At 44.0% G+C, this 21,008-nt stretch overlaps 1 pseudogene; it reads left to right on the forward strand.

Moving 5' to 3' along the window:
* Window positions 1–5,184: 5,184 nt before the first annotated feature.
* LOC120043882 lies at window positions 5,185–13,458 on the forward strand (annotated as a pseudogene).
* The last annotated feature ends 7,550 nt before the right edge of the window (window positions 13,459–21,008 follow it).

Consider the following 21,008-nt stretch of genomic DNA (forward strand, 5'->3'; position numbering starts at 1 on the left):
AGGGGTTTTTATTTTGTTTTTCACACTAAACGGTTGAATGTGAAACTTTGATTGTAAGATTGATTGTAAGAAAAATATGCTAATATTTTCAATAGCTGTTATGAATTGTCATAGTACAGTTGAAGTCGGAAGTTTACATACATCAGACCAGAGGACATTTCTCCAAAAAGTACGGCACATTGTCCCCATGTGCCGTTGCAAACCGTAATCTGGCTCTTTTATGGCGGTTTTGGAGCAGTGGCTTCTTCCTTGCTGAGTGACCTTTCAGGTTATGTCAATATAGGACTCGTATTACTGTGGATATAGATACTTTTGTACCTGTTTCCTCCAACATCTTCACAAGGTCCTTTGCTGTTGTTCTGGGATTGATTTGCACTTTTCGCACCAAAGTACGTTCATCTCTAGGAGACAGAACGCGTCTCCTTCCTGAGCGGTATGGCGGCTGCATGGTCCCATGGTGTTTATACTTGCGTACTATTGTTTGTACAGATGAACGTGGTACCTTCAGGCGTTTGGAAATTGCTCCCAAGGATGAACCAGGCTTGTGGAGGTCTACAATTTTATCAATGTCAGTTGCGCTGCTTTAGTGTGTCCCGTTTACCACGTGCAGTAGAGGGAAAATGTACAGACACATGCCACATCCTAGCTAGGCTACTAAAATGTTGCCTTCTAGCTTCCATTTTAAAGCTTGATAATGAATAACCAAAAAACGAAACCTGCAACAAAACACCATGCAAAGGATAAACATGAAGGTATATTACAGCAAAATTTGAGCAGTAGCCTAGGCTGGCTACCCAAATACAAGACATTTTGAGTGCACCATACAGCAATGGAGGCTGGTAGAAGGCGCTTTAGGAGGAATCTGAATGATCGCTATGAAAAGCCAACTGACATTTACTCCTGAGGTGCTGACCTGTTGCACCCTCGACAACCACTGTGATTATTATTATTTGACCCTGCTGGTCATCTATGAACATTTCAACATCTTGGCCATGTTCTGTTATAATCTCCACCGGGCAGAGCCAGAAGAGGACTGGCCACCCCTCAGAGCCTGGTTCCTCTCTAGGTTTCTTCCTAGGTTCTGGCCTTTCTAGGGAGTTTTTCCTAGCCACCGTGCTTCTACACCTGCATTGCTGCTGTTTTGGGTTTTAGGCTGGGTTTCTTTACAGCACTTTGTGACATCAGCTGATGCCCACTAATACATTTGATTGATTGATTGGTTATCAGGATGACGCCAGGGCCAATGAGATAAGCCATATCCCGGGTTGATGACATCAAATCCTGCCACTATTTAAACATTTGAAATGGTTTCAAAACAAATGTCCTTGTTAAACTTTGACACAAAGTAGTCTGTGATAAATAGCACAATATGTTTCATGTGAGTATTTGTTATAGTCAAAATAATCCATACATTGTGCTTTTTTTTACTCAAAAACGAGTTGTATGAGCTCAGGTCAATGATTCCTACAGGCCATAAATAGCAAATTGAAGTTCAAAACTTGTAATGTTCACAAGAACTTAAGTTGATACAAAGATCTAACACAACATTAGGTGATAATATATGGATTATTATGGATTTATTGTCAGCTATAATGGGGCGGTCATTTTGGATGGGGAACACTGAATTAATTAACATGAAACGAATACAACAGGAGAGTTAATATGTTCTATTGTAATCATAGTTTATTTGATAAGTACTTAATTTAATGAGTAGGCTACATAAAGGGACATTACAAGTTTGTAAGATGTTTATTGACCCCTAAAGTATTCTCATGTTGTTGGATGTGGTTTCAACTTGACATTTACTCTACTTTTGAGGTCTGAAAAGATCCATCAAATTTCCATTTATGAGTGAAATGTTCCTTTAAGGCAACCAAATAAAACAGTATTTTTCTTTCCTCTCTCTCACATACCTAGAATATTCTGCAAATAAATGCAATTTTATCAACCCACCTTCCATTCATCAAGAACTGTATTTGGCCGATATACCCTGGCTGTGTCCCAAATGGCACCATATTTCCTATATAGTGTTCTTTTGACCATGGGCCCTGGTCAAAAGTAGTGAACTACATTGACCAAAAATATAAACGCAACATGTAAAATGTTTCATGAGCTGAAATAAAAATTCCAGAAATCTTCCATACGCACAAAAAAAGTATTTCTCTCAAATGTAGTGCACAAATTAGTTTACATTCCTATTGAGCATTTCTTATTTGCCAAGATAATCCATCCACCATGATAGGTGTAGCATATCAAAAAGCTGATTTAAACAGCATGATCATTACACAGGTGCACCTTGTGCTGAGGACCATAAAAGGCCACTTTAAAATGTGGAGTTTTGTCACACAACACAATGCCACACTCCAATTTTGAGCGTGCAGTTGGCATGCAGACTGCAGGATTGTCCAATAGAGCTGTTTGAAGATCATTTAATGTTAATTTCTCTACCATAACCTGCCTCCAACGTTGTTTTAGAGAATTTGACAGTATGTCCAACCGGCCTCACAAATTGAGGATTATTTCTGTCTGTAAGAAATACCTTTTGTGGGGGAAAACTCATTCTGATTGGCTGAGCCTGGCTCCCCAGCGGGTAGGCCTAGGGCCGCCCAGGCCCACCCATGGCTGCACCCCTGCCCAGTCATGTGAAATCCAAAGATTAGGGCCTAATGAATTTATTTCAATTGACTGATTTCCTTATTTATTTTTTTATTTTTTATTTCACCTTTATTTAACCAGGTAGTGTCACACCCTGATCAGTTTCAGTTCCTTGTTATTGTCTCCACCCCCTCCAGGTGTCGCTTGTTTTCCCCAGTGTATTTATCCCTGTGTTTCCGGTCTCTCTGTGCCAGTTCGTCTTGTTTGTTTCCAAGTCAACCAGTGGTTTTCCCCGTTCTCCTGCTTTTTGTATTCTCCTTTTTCTAGTCCTCCCGGTTTTGACCCTTGCCTGTTTCTGGACTTTGTACCCGCCTGCCTGACCATTCTGCCTGCCTTGACCACAAGCCTGTCTGCCACTCTGTACCTCCTGGACTCTGATCTGGTTTTGACCTTTTTGCCTGTCCACGACCATTCTCTTGCCTACCCCTTTTGATTAATAAACATTGTAAGACTCCAACCATCTGCCTCCTGCATTAGGTCTTGCCTTGTGCCTTGACAGGTAGGCCAGTTGAGAACAAGTTCTCATTTACAACTGCGACCTGGCCAAGATAAAGCAAAGCAGTGCGACAAAAACAACAACAGAGTTACACATAAACAATCATACAGTCAATAACACAATAGAAAAATCCATGTACAGTGTGTGCAAATGTAGTAAGATTAGGGAGGTAAGGCAATAAATAGGCCATAGAGGAGAAATAATTACAATTTAGCATTAACACTGGAGTGATAGATGTGCAGATGATGATGTGCAAGTAGAGATACTTGGGTGCAAAAGAGCAAAAAGATAAATAACAATATGGGATGAGGTAGTTGGGTGTGCTATTTACAGATTGGCTGTGTACAAGTACAGTGATTGGTAAGCTGCTCTTTCAGCTGATGCTTAAAGTTAGAGAGGGAGATATTAGTCTCCAGCTTCAGTGATTTTTGCAATTCGTTCCAGTCATTGGCAGCAGAGAACTGGAAGGAAATGCGGCCAAAGGAGGTGTTGGCTTTTGGGATGACCAGTGAAATAAACCTGCTGGAGCGCGTGCTACGAGTGGGTGTTGCTATGGTGACCAGTGAGCTGAGATAAGGCGGGGCTTTACCTAGCAAAGACTTATAGATGACCTGGAGCCAGTGGGTTTGTCGACAAATATGAAGCGAGGGCCAGCCAACAAGAGCATACAGGTCGCAGGGGCCGCGGCTTGGTTGGGTAATTTTTCGGAGGACGCACGGCTCTTGACCTTCGCCTCTCCCGAGTCCGTAAGGGAGTTGCAGCGATGGGACAAGACTGTAACTACCAATTGGATACCATGAAATTGGGGAGAAAATAGGCCCGCAAGACATATTTTTTATGTCTCGTGTGCCGGATTGAAGTGGCTTCTTGACACAATGCCTGCTTAACCCAAAAGCCAGCCGCACCAATGTGACGGAGGAAACACCGTACACCTGCCGACCGTGTCTGCGTGCAATGCACCCGGCCCACCACAGGAGTCGCTAGAGCATGATGGGACAAGGAAATCTTGGCCTCCCAAACCCGGACATCACTGGACCAATGGTGCACCGCCTCATGGGTCTCCCATGCACGGCCAATGTGACACAGCCTGGGATCGAACCCGGGTCTGTAGTGACCCCTCAAGGACTTCGATGCAGTGTCTTAGACCACTGTGCCACTCGGGAGGCAGCTGAAAATAGATTTTAACAAACAATTGGTCCCCCAAAAAATGCGTCCCTCCGTTTAATTTCAAAATCCCGATGTGGCCCTCAAGACAAAAAGTTTGCCACCCATGCCCTAACCCTAATCCTAACCTTAACCCTAACCCTAACCCTAACCCACTATCTAACCCTAACCACTAACCCCTTACCCTGGTAGTCTATTGGTTAGAGTGTTGGACCAGTAACTGATAGGTTGCTGGACCAAATACCTCAGCTGAAGGTAAAAATCTGTTTCTGCTCCAGAGCAGAACAACAGTTCCCCGGTCGCCAAAGATGTGGATGTCGATTACGGCAGCCCCCCGCACCTCTCTGATTCAGAGGGGTTGGGTTAAATGCGGAAGACACATTTCAGTTGAATGCAGTCAGTTGTTCAACTGACTAGGTATCCCCCTTTCCCTAATTGTAACCCTAAGCTTAAAATAGCCTTTGTCCATATGGGGATGTGGGAAATGTCCCCACGAGGGCAAATTTTCCTTGTTTTCTATCCTTTTGGGGATTCTAGGTCCCCACAAGGACAGGAGAACCAACCAACCAACCAACCAACCAACCAACCCACACACACACACACACACACACACACACACACACACACACACACACACACACACACACACACACACACACACACACACACACACACACACACACACACACACACACACACACACACACATCACTCTGTCTTGCCTGCTGGTGTGTTGCTTTGTTGTGCAGTGCACCCAGTCCTAGTGGAGCCCTGCCTTGGAGGAATGGCTGTGCGCTCTCTGGGGGACGTGGCCAGAGTGGACAAATCATGCTAATTGTCTGGGACAGAAACAGAGTGCTAAACCCAAGATGAAGGCAGAGAGAGAGGCTCTCTCAGAAGCCATAGCCGCTCCTCAACTTTTGCTGCTCTGGTGTCTCCTTGTTTTGTCCCAGTCAGGTAAGGGAAACTTTCCCCTGTTTTTGGGAATCACATCTGTGCTGACTTAACGCAATGTGTAGTGTACACTTGCAAGGCAAGGCAATGTGGGTGGGAGGTATTTAGAATGGAGTGGACAAGTAAACGGTTTCTGACTGAAAGATTTGTTTGTCTGATAGGTTGGACACATACATTTTGTGTTTTTCATATTCTACTTGCAAGAACATGTTCAATTATACCTGTTTTTCTTTCTGCTTGCATTTTGTATTTATATTTTGACGTGTGTATTTTCTGTAATTTATGACATGTAGGGTTCATCTGTAAAAGAGACCTCGGTCTTAGTATGACTCCCTGATAAAATAAAGATTAAACAAATAAAAAATAGGAACCCCTGCTTTTTCCATGACAGAGACTGACCAGGTGAATCCAGTTGAAAGCTATGATCCCTTACCGATGTCACTTGTGAAATCCACTTCAATCAGTGTAGATGAAGGGGAGGAGGCAGGATTAAAAAAATATTTTTAAGCCTTGAGACAATTGAGACATGGATTGTGTATGTGTGCCATTCAGAGGGGGAATGGGCAAGGCAAAATAATGAAGTGCCTTTGAATGGGGTATGCAGCACAGAAGGCTGCTGAAGGGAGAACGGCATCAAATACCTAGAAACCATGTGTTTGATGCATTTGTGACATTTACATTTTAGTAGACACTCTTATCCAGAACAACTTACAGTAGAGTGCATACATGTTCATATTTGTTTGTAGTGGTCCCCAATGGGAATCGAACCCACAACCCTGGCATTGCAAGTGCAATACTCTACCAACTGAGTCACACAGAACCATTCCACTAATTCCTCTCCAGTTGTTACCATGAGCCCATTCTCCACAATACCACAAAGGTGCCACCAACCTCCTGTGGTATGCATGTAGGTGCCAGGCACACAGGTTTGAGTGTGTCAAGAACTGCAAAGCTTCTGGGTTTTTCACGCTCAACAGTTTCCCATGTGTATCAAGAATGGTCCACCACCCAAAGGACATCCAGCCAACTTGACACAAATGTGGGAAGCATTGGAGTCAACATGGGCCAGCATCCATGTGGAACGCTTTTGACACCTTGTAGAGTCCATGCCCCCCTGAGGGCAAAAGGGGGTGCGACACAATATTAGGAAGGTGTTCATAATGTTTGTACACTCTGTGTATTCTCATTCAATCTGACTGCACAATGCCACACAGTACATTGTGTGACATTATATTATTAATCCTAAATTACTAGAAAAACATTTTGTAGTCAAGCTGATGACACTGAAAAAACAACAATCTGTGGATTTAAAAATTGATGAAGATATATTATTTGTCAGAAAGCAGTCACAATAGGACCCAGAAAAAGTCCTGGAGTAAAATGTACTTTCAATGGACATTCTCCACTGAGAATATTTTTTTTGTCCAGGATGGCTTAATCTGGGTTTGGGAAACCGGCCCACAAGGTTTAGACTAACGAGTTTAAGTGTTTGTATTTGACCTCTGTAGAGCCCATGTGGGCACTACATTACTCAAATGTCTTCCGGTTGGTTTAGCAGGTTAGCCAAAGTCCTCCACCAGTATGAATGGTGATGTCATGGAGCCAAACTGCTCTGTGAGAATGGCACAATCAGAGGATCCTCCAAGCAGAGAGGATCATGGGGAAAGGGCAGATGTTGGTTGGTGAAGGACCTGAGCTCAGGGTATTGAGGTACAACCTAGAAACATAAAAGGGAAGATATACGAAGAATCTATACTTTTGTAAATATATAATTCTAACTTTACATGAGATATATAAAAAAGGTGTGAAGACACAAGCATAGAAAGAGGTGCGATTGTGTTGTCATCAGCAGAATCACTGGGGTCCTCTGTCTCCGGGCTCAGCCAATCGGGGATCTCATGTTGCTCTGAGGGCTCTTTTCATGGACTGCCAGGGAGGAAGTTGGTCCAAACAATCGCCACTTTTGTCAGCTCATCCCAGCGGTCCAAGAGAACTGTGAGCCGTTACCACGGTGATGCAGTGCTGCCACGCAGGCTCGCTTCAGCACACTCTGCCCCAATGGAGGAGGGGGCCCGGTGCCCACAGTCGAGTCATCAGCAGCCTACCGCCCACAACAACAGCCAGCAGAGCTAGATACAGTCATTTGGCTCTCACTTTATTAGCCCACTCTGAACACATACTGCAGGCTATTTCCCTCACAGAGAATAAACCTCTGGTCAATGAACTCAGAAAGTATTGCTGCAAAATCTGTTGAACATAAATTAGACTGTTTGAGATATGCTGTTGAAATAGCTAAGGGGCTGAGAGGAGGAAGCTTAGCATATACCTGGACAATGACCTGTTAACGATGAATAGAAGCATGCCACTCAATCGAAGACCGTCTAGTTATGGCTGGGATGGTGGTACTGGTGTGGAGATTGTGGACAGTCCAATATTCTTCAGAACACTAACATTCACAGAGTAATGGCATAGGAAAGGCAGTACGTTTCCATTAAGAAGTGGGCCAAGTCTCCTTGGGTAAAGCTTATTGTTGGATGGTTTGCTACTAGGCCTATTTAAAAGGCACTTCTAGCAACCTGAAGTGGCATTGCAGCTAGGATACACCTGTGCCCTATTGCGGTGTAATGTGTCAGTTAATCTATGTCTCACATGCATGTTAGTTACATTCGTGTAAACTGAGACTCTAATCTGATAAGATAAAGAATACAAATATGAATATAAATATGCTAAATATAATATGTATGGTGGTGCTTACACATGTTCCAGGAGACTATAACCTGAATAAATTGACTAGATACAATAAGGTGGATCTCATACATCCAGTCTGTTCCATCTCCTCTATGACTAGGAAGTGTCGAGGGGGTCAACATCACCAGCCCTGGCTCCCTGATCCGGGGGACGTTGGGCGGGGAGGCACTCCTCTCCGTCCGCTACAGCAGCTCCAGCCCCGATGCGCCTGTCATCAAGTGGCAGCTGAAGAGGGACGACAAGCCTGTCACCGTGGTCCAGTCCATTGGCACCGAGATCATTGGGAACCTGAGGCCCGAGTACCGGGACCGCATCCTGGTGTTTGAGAATGGCACCCTCCTGCTCCACAACCTCAAGCTCTCGGACGAGGGCACCTACGAAGTGGAGATTTCAATCACGGATGATACATTCACTGGAGAAGGGAGTATCGACCTAACTGTGGATGGTAGGTGGTTCATAGTGTAAGTAAGTAAGCCTTGGAAAAGTAAGCCTTGTCCATGCCAGAATGGACCATAGGGTAGTAGCCTAGGGTAGTAGCCTATGTCCTTATTCTGTAGCGTGAGGCAGTTTGATATACAAGTACACCCACTGGACAGGATGCTAGTCTATTAGGTCCTGCACCTTATCCCTAATCCATCCCTTTAATGCTGAGTGTCAAGCAGAGGCATTGAGTACCATTTTTGGAGTCTTTGGTATGACTCTACCAATTTCAGGGTGGACACTAAGGTCACTAATTTGGTTGGTGAATAGTCCTCTATGACATGATTTGCATTAAAGAGGCACTGCTTGCAGGGACTTCTGGCATTGTCTGTGATACAACCAAAAGCTTTTTGCCATTTTTGTTTATATTTCTCATTTATATGACTGGGCTGAATTGCATGAATTTGTTGAATTTGTGTGAATAGGCTGAATTGTCAAGGAAAGTGCAAGGGACAGTAGCCCAAACAGTGTTGTTCCTGTGAAGTCATTGTCGCATGGGTCACCTGAGAAGGGTCACTTGAGAGTTGTCTATGTACATTAGCTCACGCGTGACACATTTTTTTTGTACCATCGTATCAGCATAACCTTTGACCCTGAACGAACAAGAGATCCTAATCTTTTCATTGGGGTATTTCAGAAACATGTGTGACCACTATGCTTCTTCTCCATAGAGCCCATATCCAGGCCTTATGTCCACATGGAGGCCTCCTCAGTGCTGGAGCTCAGCGAGCACTTTACCCTCAACTGCTCCCACGACAATGGAACCAATGCCAAGTACAGCTGGCAGAAAGGCGGTAAACCGCTGACCAATGAGACGCGCCTGCAGTTGTCACCTGACCAGAAGCTCTTGACAATCGTGCGGGTGCTGATGGTGGATGATGACATCTACGGCTGCGTGGTGGAGAACCCTATTGGCAGCATGAAGAGCCTGCCCATTAAACTCACTATCTACAGTAGGCTTAACAGTGGTACTATAGGCTTGAACCAGTGGCAATTTAAAGCCACAATCTGCAATCTGGTTTTCTGTAAAATGGCAGCCCCACCACTTGCTTTGCTATAAAGTTGAGGGATGAAATTTAGCTAACTCCTGTAATACTCTCGCACTCTCTAACCCATGAAATAGGCTTCTTTAGTATGTACTCACTAAGTAAAATTGAAGTTATTTTCAGAATTTCATCTCAGAGCGCTTTCTTAGGCGTACCAGTCAGTGGTTCAAGCCTAGGGCATGAAACAGATACTTCACTGAAAAGCAAGTCCTTGTACTTTAGGGAAGGGGTGAATAAAGGCAAATGCAAATCATAGATAGCTTCTGTAAAAGAAAATAAACCCAAAGCCCTCACGCTAGAGGGGAAAAAAACATCATTGTAATGTACCATTAGCAAACAGACAATGCGTGGGAGGGAAGTCGATCACTGGCTATACATACAGTACATGACTACATCACAGAGACATGAGTGTGTACGTGGGAGGACGGGGGAGAAAGTACATACTGTAATTCTGCTTGAACATACCGTTAAGTACCTCTCCTGTGACATTTATCTTCCTGTGTGGTTACCACCCAAATAGTACCGTATTCCCTATATAGTGCACTACTTTTGACCAGAGCCCTATGGGCCCTGGTCAAAAGTAGTGCACTGAATAGGGATACAGGTGCCATTTGGGACACAGACTGTGACACTGCTATCCTCCTGACCCTCCTATGTTTCCCCCACAGGGAGGAGTTCCCTCTACATCATTCTCTCCACCGGGGGTATTTTTCTCCTCATCACCTTGGTTACAGTATGCGCCTGCTGGGGGCCGTCCAAGAAGTAAGAACTGGCTTATTGATTGTTGTCTCACTCGCTACATGTTTCTGGATGCTTCTCTGTCTGTACATCAAATCAAAGTTTATTTGTCACGTGCGCCGAATACAACAGGTAGAGTAGACCTTACAGTGAAATGCTTACTTACAGGCTCTAACCAATAGTACATAAAATATTTTAGGTGAACAATAGGTAGGTAAAGAAATAAAACAACAGTAAAAAGACAGGCTATATACAGTAGCGAGGTTATAAAAGTAGCGAGGCTAAATACAGACACCGGTTAGTCAAGCTGATTGAGGTAGCATGTACATGTAGATATGGTTAAAGTGACTATGCATATATGATGAACAGAGAGTAGCAGTAGCGTAAAAGAGGGGTTTGCAGGTGGTGGGTGGGACACAATGCAGATATCCCGGTTAGCCAATGTGTGGGAGCACTGGTTGGTCGGCCCAATTGAGGTAGTATGTACATGAATGTATAGTTAAAGTGACTATGCATATATGATAAACAGAGAGTAGCAACAGAGGGATTGGGGGGGTTGGGGGGGGGGGCACACAATGCAAATAGTCCGGGTAGCCATTTGATTACCTGTTCAGGAGTCTTATGGCTCGGGGGTAAAAACTGTTGAGAAGCCTTTTTGTCCTAGACTTGGCACTCCGGTACCGCTTGCCATGCGGTAGTAGAGAGAACAGTCTATGACTGAGGTGGCTGGGGTCTTTGACAATTTTTAGGGCCTTCCTCTGACACCGCCTGGTGTAGAGGTCCTGGATGGCAGGCAGCTTAGCCCCAGTGATGTACTGGGCCGTACGCACTACCCTCTGTAGTGTCTTGCAGTCAGAGGCCGAGCAATTACCGTACCAGGCAGTGATGCAACCAGTCAGGATGCTCTCGATGTTGCAGCTGCAGAACCCTTTGAGGATCTCAGGACCCATGCCAAATCGTTTTTGTTTCCTGAGGGGGAATAGGCTTTGTCGTGCCCTCTTCACGACTGTCTTGGTGTGTTTGGACCATTCTAGTTTGTTGTTGATGTGGACACCAAGGAACTTGAAGCTCTCAACTTGCTCCACTACAGCCCCGTCGATGAGAATGGGTGCGTGCTCGGTCCTCCTTTTCCTGTAGTCCACAATCATCTCCTTAGTCTTGGTTACGTTGAGGGATAGGTTGTTTTTCTGGCACCACCCGGCCCAGTCTCTGGCCTCCTCCCTATAGGCTGTCTCGTCGTTGTCGGTGATCAGGCCTACCACTGTTATTTCGTCTGCAAACTTAATGATGGTGTTGGAGTCGTGCCTGGCCATGCAGTCATGAGTGAACAGGGAGTAGAGGAGGGGACTGAGCACGCACCCCTGGGGAGCTCCAGTGTTGAGGATCAGATGTGTTGCTACCTACCATCACCACCTGGGGGCGGCCCGTCAGGAAGTCCAGGATCCAGTTGCAGAGGGAGGTGTTTAGTCCCAGGATCCTTAGCTTATTGATGAGCTTTGAGGGTACTATGGTGTTGAACGCTGATCTGTAGTCAATGAATAGCATTCTCACGGTCCTATGGTCGGGGGAATACAGTGAGAAGAGTGGTAAAAAGGCAGAAGCATATTGATAGTCAATTTCTTTAAGGCCCACAAGCCTCAAAAGACTCATTTGAAGGTCCCCGGTACCAGTTTAAAAAACTTATGGAAGTATATATGGAGATAGTTCAGTGCCTAAAATAAGGGAATAAATACATGTTTTAAAAAATCCTGATCTTTCTTATATCTCTCAGATATAGGACAGACACTACAAAACAAAGTTCCTTTAGTTTTTGTGGGGGGGGACTATCTGTTGTTCCATGTACTGAATCTGTTATTCAATGTGTTTCTATTGGCTAATAGCAGTAATGCCTAATAACATGTTTATCTAATCATTTTTGTATATATATTTTTTGATACATTAAGGGCTCTTAAAATAAAATAAAAAATAAAATAGCTAAATGATCCTTGGTATGACCATCTTAAAACAATTCCATATGTTAGGCTTATACCCCCCCCTCCCCACCCCCCCCACCCCCTGGCTTAGACAGGGCTTAGACTCTAAAGGGTTTAACAGTTGTATACTGTATCATTTTAGCACACAGTTTAATCTCACATATATTGTATGTTTATTATGCAGAGAACGTCAGAAACGGCAAATGAAGCCCAGAGGTTTGGCAGGGCTGCCAAGGCATTTAATGGAACACTCTGATTATTCCCAAATCAATCATGCAGGTAAGAAAACTAATAATAACTTTTATTTAGATTTCCAATATATTCATAAGATTTTTTTTTTTAAATGTGTGCTGCACCAAAGGTGTTCATCCAATGTCTTTTTCATCCTGTTCAGTTAGAGTTTTACCAAAACTTATGACTGAACATGAATGCAAGAATCCAGTGGCACTCTACATCCTCAAAAAGGTAACTCTCTAAATAACAAAAAAGATGCAAAGCTGTCACCATCAGTATCTGACTCAAAACATAACTAAATAAACCCTTGTCTGAATGTTAATTTATTAAATCGATAAAATGCCATGAGATACTGTGGGGGTTTGTACATTTTTATTTCTCAACCCTCATTCAGCTGTTAGGATGACTACAATATCTCAATTTAGAATATAATACAGCCACTACACCTTAGGTATTGTTTGGACCTGTTTAGAGAGCATTATGCTAATGAGTTTGACCCATTCATATCCTGCCATTACCCCTTGTGATGCTACGTGTGTGTGTGTGTGTGTGTGTGTGTGTGTGTGTGTGTGTGTGTGTGTGTGTGTGTGTGTGTGTGTGTGTGTGAGTATTGACTTGGTTTCCCTCTTTGTAGGATTCCCCTCAGGAAGACCATGACTCACCCAGCATCATAGGCCTGGGCCTCCCCTCTGTACCACCTAGAAGCCCTCCCAGCTACAGCAGCTCCCTGCCCCCCTCCTCACACTCCCCTGACCCCCCTGCCCGCTCTTCTCGCAGGTACCCTCGCACCCCAGTCAGCTCCCCCCCTTCACATCACAACAACAAGGTGCAGAGCAAAACCTCCACCCCCTCCCCACCCCGCACTCGAAGCTCCAGGCGCATGTTCCGCACCCCAGTGGGCATACTGCCTGCCCCTCAGTTGGAAGAGCCCACCCCCATACTGGAAAGCAACGGCACCACTCAGCCCTGATTGTCTATATGCAAGTCCCTGAGAGATGCAGTGTGTGCAAGCTTTTGTTTCAGCCCAGCACTAACACATCTGGCCTAGATTTAAGACCATGATTAATTGAAACAGGATCGTATTCATTAGGCACCAAAGGGAACAAACTGGACATGAAATGTCTTTTTTCGTTGCAAAATGATTTAAAACTGTTTATTTTGTGTTGAAGCTGGGCCAGGAAAAAAAGCTTCCACACACTGTGGCCCCTGTGGTCCATGCCTTGGAGCTGCAGAGAGATGTGTATATTTCTGTATGTTCACATGGTGACTGTATGTATGTAAATATGTTTTTATGACGTGATAGTGCAGTAATGTTTGTCTCAGAACCCAACACAGCACTTTAATATTCTCTCCTCAATGGGTTTGTAAATACACTGTCATCCTCCACAACTGTATGGGTCAGTTGAGTTTTTAAGTTCTGACACGTTAGCCAATTTGTTTATGTTACATTTCATTATGTCCCATTCTTAAGACCTAAACTGTACAATGTATAAAACCTCTCTTTAAAGGTACCAGTTTCTTGTTAGTACATTTTGTATGGACTGGATGTTTGTAATTGAACTACTAATTGTCTGTGTACTTGGTATCATAGTTGAATAATCATTCAATATTTGTTTTCCTTTGTCTAGATTCACAGAATTGTTAAGAAAATCAAAGGATGCATTGTACATATAAGTAGAGATGTTCAATAAAGGTACGAGGAAGAAATATTTGTTGTCATTTCTAAATTTGTTTCACTTAAAGTTAAACTTTAGGGAAAGTTTGAATGTTTCAGACACTTTGTCCTCAATATTGTTGGTTTGTATGTTCAGGCGACTCGAGGCGAGCATGCATTTCTGTCATTTATCCACGCAGCTTACATTGGGTTTCTTCAGACAGTCATCGTGGTCGACATCAATGCCATCTCTTCATCTCTGTTCACAGGGAATGTTTGTGCCCTGCAATAAAACAGAGGGGACACACTTTCAACACAGTACAGTACAAGCTTTATGTAACTTGTTCCTTTTTGTCTAATGCTCATCATTCTGTTCTCAAACACACAGAGAGAATCTGTTTGCTGATTCACAGTTTCACCAAGAGGACAAAAGCATGCCTGTTCAGTGACGACTATGGCTGTGTGGTTGAGGCGTGGAGAAGAAAGAAAGCAATTCATCTGCCTATCCCAACATATACATGAATGAATAAATTGGAGTGGAGACATTACACAATTTCTCCACAGAACAGGGATGCCTGGATAACAATTAGGTGTTGTTACAATGTTTTCTCACTAGAAAACTATGTCACTCGCTCTACTTGGACTTTTCAGTGGGTCTAAATCAAACAGCCTATTTCCATAGATGTAAATTAGCAATTTATCTGCAAAAGTATTACAAGCCATACTAGCTTGATTCAGCTACTGGAGAAGAGTTTGACAAACATGCATTTGTAGCCGACCAGTGTAGAGAGAGTGACAACCGCTGAAATGGGGAACTGTAGTGCAGAGCAAAGCATCATAGCCCTATGGTCATGACCTGTACTGCAAAAAACTACAGGTGTAGACCTTACCATGAAATGCTTACTTACAAGCCCTTAACCAACAATGCAATTCAAGAAATAGAGTTAAGAAAATATTTACTAAATAAACTAAAGTAAAAAATTAAAGAATTAACACAATAAAATAACAATAATGAGGCTATATACAGGGGGTACCGGTATCAGTACCGAGTCAGTATGCGGGGGTACGGAGGTCATTTGTAAATGTCGGTAGTGGTAAAGAGACTATGCCTATGCATAGATAATAAACAGTGAGCAGCAGCAGTGTGAAAACAAAAGGGGTGGGGGGGGGGGGTGGGTCAATGTAAATAGTCTGGGTGGCCATTTGACTAATTGTTCAGCAGTCTCATGGCTTGGGGGTAGTAGCTTTTAAGGATCCTTTTTGAACTAGACTTGGGGCTCCGGTACCGCTTGCCGTATGGTAGCAGAGAGAACAGTCTATGACTTGGTTGACTGGAGTCTTTGACAATTTTTTGCGCCTTCCTCTGACACAACCTAGTATAGAGGTCCTTGATGGCAGGAAGCTTGGCCCCAGTGATGTACCAGGCCATACGCACTACCCTCTGTAGCGCCTTACAGTCAGATGCCGAGCAGTTGCCATACCAGGCGGTGATGTCAGGAGTCAGGATGCTCTCGATGTTGCAGCTGTAGACCTTTTTGAGGATCTGAGGACCCATGCCAAATCTTTTCAGTCTCCTGAGGGGGAAAATGTGTTGTTGTGCCCTCTTCACAACTGTCTTGGTGTGTTTGGACCATGATAGTTTGTTGGAGATGTGTACACCAAGGAACTTGAAACTCTCGACCCGCTCCACTACAGCCCTGTTGAGAGACTTGAGGAAAGCTACAGCTCACCCGAAGCAATTGAAAGGGCACTCTATGCCAAGTTGGAGAACTTCCCCAAGGTGACAAATAAAGAACCCCAGAGACTCTGTGACCTTGGAGATCTACTATTGGACCTCGAAGCTGCAAAGCAAGATGGCTACCTACCTGGCCTATCGTACCTGGAGACATCCAGAGGGGTGAGCCCTATCGTAGAGAAGCTCCCATATGGCCTGCAGGAAACATGGACATCATATTGGTCAAAATTCAAGCTAGAAAACAACGTCACCTTCCATTCTGGGTGTTCGCCAACTTCATCCGTAGAGAAGCCAAAGTCAGGGCAGACCCCTGCTTCAACCTCTTCTCCTCCCATGCGGCACCTGTCAGATGAGACGAGCAAGACAGACATGGGAAGACAATATCTGTCCACAAAATACAAGTATCTTCAACAGAGAACACGGGGGATCAGAAGAAACCAGCCGTTAAATCTGCAAAAGTAGATTACGTACAGTCACCAAGCCTCATCCATTAAAGAAGTGTGGAGGTTTCAGAGAGAAGTCCCTGGAAGACCGTAAACAGTTCCTCAAAGAGAACTATGTATGTTTTCAGTGCTGCTCTTCCACAAATCATCTCGCCAAGAACTGTAAGGTAACGGTGAAATGCAACGAATGTGAAAGCGGCCGGCACCTCTCAGCACTCCATCCTGGTCCAGCTCCATGGAAGTTAAGCTCATCTCCTTCCTCTTCAGATCATAGCGGGGAGGAAGAGGAACCAGCAAATCAGGAGGTCACATCTAAGTGCACCGCGGTATGTGGAGAAGGAATGAGCGCGAGAGCATGCTCCAAGATATGCCTCGTAAATGTGTTCCAGAAGGATGCCGTGAAGAATCAAATAGGATGTACGCTAAACTGGATGAACAAAGCAAATCGGTCTCTAGCAAGTTCAGAGTTCTTCAACATCTTCAAGATCAAAGGTAGTTCATCACCATACACACTCAAGATGTGCGTGGTACTCACAGAGACAGCTGGCAGGAGGGCCCATGGTTACGTTGTGAAGTCAGTCGACGAGAAGATGAGTCTCCGCAGTCTCACGCTCATCGAATGTAACCAAGTCCCTAACAACCACTCAGAAATTCCCACTCCAAACGCAGCTCGCCACCACAGTCACCTGAGACGCATCGCAGACGAGATCCCACCTCTGGATTACGACGCAGACATACTTCTCCTCTTAGGCAGAGATGTCTTGAGAGTACATAAAGTCAGGAACCAAATCAACGGTCCGGACGATGCTCCATTTGCCCAGAAGCTAGACCTAGGTTGGGTTGTTGTTGGGGACGTGTGTCTCAGAGATGCCCACAAACCATCTCAAGTGAGTTCGTTCAAGACATCCATCTTGGAAAATGGTCGTCCAACCTACTTCAGACCATGCAACAGTCAGGTTAGGGTGAAAGAGAAGCTCAGTTACGGAGCACCGCAGACGAGCCAAACCTTCACGACAACTCACTGACACTTACCGGAGAGAATCTGGGTCAGCCAATCTTCTGTCGCACCACTAGCTATCACAAACTTGCACCTTTGATTGACGACACGAGATTCCTTCAGATCACGGACAACGAGGTCTGCCAAGACCCCTCCAACAGCTGCGTCGCGCCCTTGCCCTTTCAGAAACCCAGATGATGGCTGCCAAACAATATGGAGTACGCTTACAGTCGTCTCACCTCACTCCGTCGTACTCTAGCAAAGCAGGCTCAGATGAAGGACCACTTCCTAGAGTTCATGCAGAAAATGCTCATCAACGACCATGCAGAGGTAGCTCCACCAGGAAGGTCAAGAATGCTGGTACCTCCTTTCATTTGGAGTCTATCACCCTAAAAAGCCAGACCAGATCCGTGTGCTGTTCAACTCAAGTGCACCATTCAAAGGAGTCTCCCTCAATTATGTACTCCCCACAGGCCCTGATCTCAACGACAGCCTGCTGGGGTACTCATGAGGTTCAGAAAAGAACCTGTGGACATCACTGCTGATATCAAGCACATGTTCCATTGCTTCGGGATGAGGGAGGATCACAGAGACTTCCTTTGCTTCCTGTGGTATCGCAACAATTGTGGACTACAGAATGCGTGTCCATGTCTTCGGCAATAGCCCGTCCCCTGTTGTCGCCATATACAGTTGAAGTTGGAAGTTTACGTACACTTATGTTGGAGTCATTAAAACTCGTTTTTTAACCACTCCACAAATGTCTTGTTAACAAACTATAGTTTTGGCAAGTCGGTTAGGATATCTACTTTGTGCATGACACAACTAAATTTTCCAACAATTGTTTACAGACAGATTATTTCACTTAGAATTGTCACGCTCGTCAAAAGGAATGGACCAAGGCGCAGCGTTGTGAGCGTACATTTTAGTTTATTTAATGTCACCAAAAAAAACAAGAAAATAACAAACGAACATAAAGCTACGTAGTGCTTGCAGGCCACTACACATAGACAACTACCCACAAATACTGGGTGGGAAAAGGCAACCTAAGTATGATTCTCAATCAGAGACAACGATAGACAGCTGCCTCTGATTGAGAACCACACCCGGCCAAACACATAGAAATACAAATCATAGAAAAAAGAACATAGAATGCCCACCCAAATCACACCCTGACCAAACCAAAATAGAGACATAAAAAGCTCTCTACGGTCAGGGCGTGACAATAATTCACTGTATCACAATTCCAGTGGGTCAGAAGTTTACATACATTAAGCTGACTGTGCCTTTAAACAGCTTGGAAAATTCCAGAAAATGATGTCATGGCTTTAGAAGCTTCTGATCTGCTAATTGACCTAATTTGAGTCAATTGGAGGGGTAGCTGTGGATGTATTTCAAGGCCTACCTTCAAACTCAGTGCCTCTTTGCTTGACATCATGGGAAAATCAAAAGAAATCAGCCAAGACCTCAGAAAAAAAATTGTAGACCTCCACAAGTCTGGTTCATCCTTGGGAGCAATTTCCAAACGCCTGAAGGTACCACGTTCATCTGTACAAACAATAGTACGAAAGTATAAACACCATGGGACCACGCAGCCACCATACCTGTCACGACTTCCGCCGAAGTCGGCCCTTCTCCTTGTTCGGGTGGTGTTCGGCGGTCGACGTCACCGGCTTTCTAGTCACCACCGATCCATGTTTCAGTTTCATTTTGTTTTGTCTGTATTACACACACCTGGTTTCAATTCCCATATCATGTTCCTTATTTAACCCTCTGGCATACATTTCTGTTCTGTCTGTGATTGTTGGTGTCTTTAGTGGTTGTTGTATGTGCTAGTGTGTATGTATGTTCCTATTTGGAATTTTGCTTGATTTTTTGAGTAAACTCCGTTGTGTTGCTCAAAATCCTGTGTCCTGCGCCTGACTCCGCTACATCTCTGCACCTAATCGCTGACAATACCGCTCAGGAAGGAGACTTGTTCTGTCTCCTAGAGATGAACGTAATTTGGTGCAAAAAGTGCAAATCAATCACAGAACAACAGCAAAGGACCTTGTGAAGATGCTGGAGGAAACAGGTACAAAAGTATCTATATCCACAGTAAAACAAGTCCTATATCGACATAACCTGAAAGGCTGCTCAGCAAGGAAGATGCCACTGCTCCAAAACCGCCATAAAAAAAGACTACGGTTTGCAACTGCACATGGGGACAAAGATCGTACTTTTTGGAGAAATGTCCTCTGGTCTGGGGAAACAAAAATATAACTGTTTGGCCATAATGACCATCGTTATGTTTAGAAGAGAAAGGGGGAGGCTTGAAAGCCAAAGAACACCAACCCAACCGTGAAGCACAGGGGTGGCAGCATCATGTTGTGGGGGTGTTAGCTGCAGGACGGACTGGTGCACTTCACAAAATAGATGGCATCATGAGGCAGGAAAATTATGTGGATATATTGAAGCAACATCTCAAGACATCAATCAGGAAGTTAAGCTTGGTTGCAAATGGGTCTTCCAAATGGACAATGACCCCAAGCATACTTCCAAAGTTGTGGCAAAATGGCTTAAGGACAACAAAGTCAAGGTATTGGAGTGGCCATCACAATGCCCTAACCTCAATCCTTTCGAAAATGTGTGGGCAGAACTGTAAAAGTGTGTGCGAGCAAGGAGACCTACAAATCTGACTCAGTTACACCAGCTCTGTCGGGAAGAATGGGCCAAAATTCACTCATCTTATTGTGGGAAGCTTGTGGAAGGCTACCCTAAACGTTTGACCCAGGTTGAACAATTTAAAGGCAATGCTACCGATTACTAATTGAGTGTATGTAAACTTCTGACCCACTGGGAATGTGATGAAAGAAATAAAAGTTGAAATAAATAATTCTCTACTATTATTCTGACATTTTACATTCATAAAATAAGTGGTGATCCTAACTGAGCTAAGACAGGGAATTTTTACTAGGATTAAATGTCAGGAATTGTGAAAAACTGAGTTTAAATGTATTTGGCTAAGGTGTATGTAAACTTCCGACTTCAACTGTACCTCTCCACACTCTCTGAACTGGAGCTTGATCCATCCATCCTCAGGTCTCGGCAAACACCAACAAAGTTTGTATCGCAATCTGAACGTATCTGCTTTGCTATGCCTCTGATTGAGAATTATCTTCTCAGGGCATTTATGAAGCTGGAAGCACTTAGTGATTAAATTACTTCTAAAAAGGTCTCCAGTCAGATGCAACGATATTTGAATTATAGCTGAGCATTTGGTCAGTGTACCTTCATCAGAGTGTTTAAACGTAAAATACTGAAAATGAGGATGAAAGTACGTTCAAGAATCAGTCATTTTAGTCAATTTTTTGGAGACATATGGTATGGCATACTTGGGCCATTTTATTGTGTTGCCAGACCACCTCAAACATTTTAAGCCATAATTGCGCTCTATATACCAATTATTTATGGAGATATGGCCATGTGCATCCTGTCCAAAATGCCCCTTTGGAGCTGGTTGGTGGTCATTTTGGAAAACTGAGTATAAATAGGGTGCAGTGCTGCAGGAGTGGACCGGAGTGACTAATCAATGTCTCGCAAGATCACTTAATTAATGATTCATTCATTAATTAGTATTCTGCATAACAGCCTGAGAGAGAGAATTCAGACCTCTTGACTTTTTCCACATTTTGTTACGTTACTATCTTATTCT

Source organism: Salvelinus namaycush, chromosome 3, assembly GCF_016432855.1.
Source record: "Salvelinus namaycush isolate Seneca chromosome 3, SaNama_1.0, whole genome shotgun sequence".
Lineage (NCBI taxonomy): Eukaryota > Metazoa > Chordata > Actinopteri > Salmoniformes > Salmonidae > Salvelinus > Salvelinus namaycush.